This window comes from Chiloscyllium plagiosum, unplaced genomic scaffold (genome assembly GCF_037043375.1).
Source record: "Chiloscyllium plagiosum isolate Xiang-an unplaced genomic scaffold, Cpla_swu_hap1 HiC_scaffold_38, whole genome shotgun sequence".
Taxonomy (NCBI): Eukaryota; Metazoa; Chordata; class Chondrichthyes; order Orectolobiformes; family Hemiscylliidae; genus Chiloscyllium; species Chiloscyllium plagiosum.
This window is the reverse complement of record NW_028270176.1, coordinates 48,176,329-48,180,327: the sequence shown is the minus strand read 5'-3', so window position 1 is coordinate 48,180,327 and position 3,999 is coordinate 48,176,329. Positions and strand designations below refer to the sequence as shown.

The following is a 3,999-nucleotide window of genomic DNA, read 5'->3' as shown; positions in this document are numbered from 1 at the left end:
TAAGGAATAACATTTGCACGCAGAGGGGGCATGTGCATGATATGAGCTGCCAGTGGAAGAGATGGAGTCTGTTAGCCACCTAGATTATACCATGAATAAGAAGGGTTTAGCGGGATATTAGCTGAGTGCTGGCAAATGGGAATAGATTAGGTGAGGATATCTCGTCTGCATGACGATGTGACTGAGGGTTCCTTGCTCTACATTTGTATGACTCTGTGACTGTATTAGTCTGGAATAATCACAAATTGTGGGTCTGAAATATTATCTCAAATTGTCTTTCAACAAATCGTAGAAAGTGAGGCATTCATCGCCGACAGTTACATGTTTTGTATTGCTTCTTACTTTGCTTCATTCCCGCCCAAGCATTCGAATTTCACAACAACTCATCACGTGGGTCGACCCTCATTCATGTTGTTGGCTTTCTTCTGTTTCGACATATAGTTTGTACTTTCAAATGTCTGGGTCATTTTTGAAATTACTTCGGAATCTTTACGTTCGAAAATCAATTTTAAACGGAACGTCTCGCTCAAGCTTTTAGATATGCAAAATCCCAAGAAGAAAGCAGTGGATTTCAATGGGTACAACGCTGTGAGCAGGATTCGAACCTGCGTGGGGAAACCCCCGTTGGATTTCGAATCCAACGCCTTAACCACTCGGCCATCACAGCCGCATTGCTGCTTCGTGTTTTCATCGTGACACACCCGAATCCATGAAATACATCAGATGTTGAAAGAACAATTTATCAAGACACAAAGATTTCGCCAAAACCTTTGCAGTGACCCAGGTGAAGGTTACATTCGTCGGTTGACCAGCTTTCACCGCAGCCTGGATTCTGACACAGATGAACTTGTGAGGATGTTTCTTCGTGGAGTTATAGAGTCACGCACTTTGCACCACAAAGGAGTTATTTGCCTCATTGCATATGATCGATTTTGACTCACTCGTCCAACACCAGGTGTCGAAGTGGATATGCTAATAAGTTTTAATATTCAGGCAATTTGGTACCAGGAACATTCATGCTAAATACCTGAACACTGGCTTACATTCGAAAAAAAATCGTAATTAGAACGAATTCGGAAACGATTGACAGTAATGGTTCCAAGAATGAAACTCTTAGGTTCTGACATCAGGTACAGAACTTGTGAGCGCAAGAGAGGAAGATTGATCAAAGATTTGGAACTGGAAACCGTTTTGACTGAATCATTTGCATTATTTTTGCATGGAAACTGATCCTTTGTTCTAACTTGACCATGCTGGATAGATATCCTAACTTAATCTCGTCCCATTTTCCAACATTTAGCCCACATCCCTCTAAACGCTTGTTACTCATATTCCCATCCAGATGCTATTAAATTTTGCATTTGAACCAGTATCCACCACTTTCTCTGCCAACTCATTCTAGACACGCCTGAAAAAGTTGCCCATTTGGTCTCTTTTAAATCTTTTCCCTCTCATTTTAAACCTAATCTTTCTAATTTTGCACTCCCTCACCAGCAGGAAAGCAGCTCTTCTGGTCACTCTATCTATGCCCGTCATGATTTAATGCAGAGCAACGAATTGACTTTATCATACTTGTCAGGTGGGAAAGGTCAGTAGATTTTTCTTCCAAGGTAACAATTTGAAAACTGATTGATGTAGAAAGTCTGACGTACAGAATTGTAGAAATGCATCTTGGTGTCGTTTTAATAAGTCATTGAAGTATATTTTCAATTACAGAAATCTGTTGTGAAAACTGCAGAAGAACAACCTTTCCAGCCGAAGGACTTTAGGGCACGCGAAACGATTCTTTTTTCCAATGTACGATAGCTCGGTTATACCGCACTTGAGTACAGTATGAGGAATTATAATCCTCAATTTAGGAAAGTTACTATTGCCGTATGAGGAATGCCACGAATGTTGATTAGCCTTGGCAGCATAGATTGGCGTTTGTCATGTGAATTGAAATTGGGCAAATCCTGCCTGAATATTTTTTACCATTTCAAAACATGAGAGGTGATCTCATTGAAAGCTGCAAAATATTTGAAGAAATAAACAGGATGGTACAGTTAAATTGCGTGTCGTCACTGATGAATCCAGAAGAGGCTGGGCACAAGTTTAAATTTAAGCATTGTGATTTATGCCCACCGTGAGGACTATTAAATTTTAGTCTTAGTCTTGAGAAGTTTCGCTATTCTTCACTACAGTGAGCCGTGGATATTTTGTATTTGAATGCCTTTAAGTTGTGTTTGTTCGTTTTCGAATTAAGAAAGGCCTTAAGCTTTATGTGGTTATGCCTGTACAAGGCTTACAAGTGTTCAAGTGTCCGTGATCAAGTATTGGAGTAGGCTTTCCAGTATAAATCGTCTGGCCGTTTGCAATTACCCTTCATACACTCCAGAGTGAACCTGTTCCGTTGATAATAATCTCTATCGTACAAGGGTCTTCCATTGGTCCCAAAAACATAGTCTTGCGATAAAAATACTTTAAATACTTTTTTTCCAATTTTGTCAGTATATATGAAGACCACGTTCAGATAACATTGACTGCATCTCAAGAATCATCACAGAATATTGCGAAACAAAGCAATCTCTGCCCTTTCATAACGCACTTATACTTTGGAGCACCTGAAGTCAGATGGAGATAAAGACCCGATTGGATTGAAGACACAGTTCATAGAATCGCAAAATTGTTAAGGCGGTAAAAGATGCCATTTGCCATATCATAGACCATAAGGCATAGGAGCAGAAATTATACAATTAAGCCAATGGGTCTGGTCCACCATTCAATCATGGCTGATCAATTTCAAACTTTCTCTCCCACACTTTCCTTTCATCCTTGATTCCCTTGATACTCATTAACGTATCTATCGCAGTCTTAAATATACTCAACGAACTGGACTCTGTAGACTTATGTGGCAATGAATCACCTTCATACACCACTCGCTGGCTGAAGAAGTTCCTCCTTCTCCCCGCCTTAAAAGGTCTTCCCATTGTCCTAAGGCTGTGCACTCGGTTACGATCTCACCCAAAATGAAAACATCTTTCCAACCGATTCAGAAACGTGCCTGTTTGCAATTGTTAACTCAGATTCATTGCCTCATGAATGTCTCCTGATTTTTCGTCCTAACTTGTCACACTATTACTATCCATATGATCACCCAATGCCCACTTGAATGCCTCATTATTTTTATTTTAGGACATTTGCATCTAGTGGATCCCACTCCCTAACTTCTCATTGTTGAATTTTAAAAATTCATTCAGTGGATCCTTATATGGCGGGTTATGTTAGCATTTGTTGTCCATCTCTAATTGTTCAGAAGGTATTGAGTTTCAACGAGAATTGTGTGGATCTGAACTTACATTCCCACCATAATGGACAATGGCGAATCAAATGGTAAAGATATGGCAGGTACCTCCGCTCACCAGTATGGCAGCCGAACGGAAGAACCATTGCCAGCATTGAAAATAAGCGTTACTTCAAAAGATTGCCTGAAATTTATGGACAGATGCCCGTGGAGTGAAGCAGACATTGAAATTTATACTTTTTAAACCGAAGTACAGACTTGTAAGAAGGTTTTATTCTGAATAAACTGGGTTGAGCATCTCGAAAAGTAAGCCTTTCTACATTCTAGTTCAGTTCATTCTTTTATTCTATTCGACACAAAGAACAAAATGTCAAGCAGGCCTGTTGTCATAAATAGGACGTTGTGAGTGCAAAATGGTTCATTGAAACATTGCTCTCTTTTCTTTTTCCCTGTGCATGAACTTCTATTGCTAGATGATGTAAGATTCGTCCACAATCCAAAAATATGCAGGTTAGCAGAACTGACCATGCAAAATTCCCCACAGTGTTCAAGCATGCTTTGGTGAGGTGCATTTGTCAGGTGTAAATATAGGATAATGGGGAAAGGGGAATGCTAATGATTGGGTTACTCTTGCAGTGTTGGTGTGGACTTGTTGGGCCGAAGGACCTGGTTCCGCACCTTAGTGATTCCATTTTTAAAAAAAGGTGCTAATTCTG

At 40.0% G+C, this 3,999-nt stretch overlaps 1 non-coding gene across 1 annotated transcript; it reads right to left on the bottom strand.

Moving 5' to 3' along the window:
- Positions 1–584: 584 nt before the first annotated feature.
- trnas-cga (transfer RNA serine (anticodon CGA)) lies at positions 585–667 on the bottom strand. The gene has a single exon. It is a non-coding gene; the product is annotated as a tRNA-Ser (tRNA).
- Between the last annotated feature and the right edge of the window lie 3,332 nt (positions 668–3,999).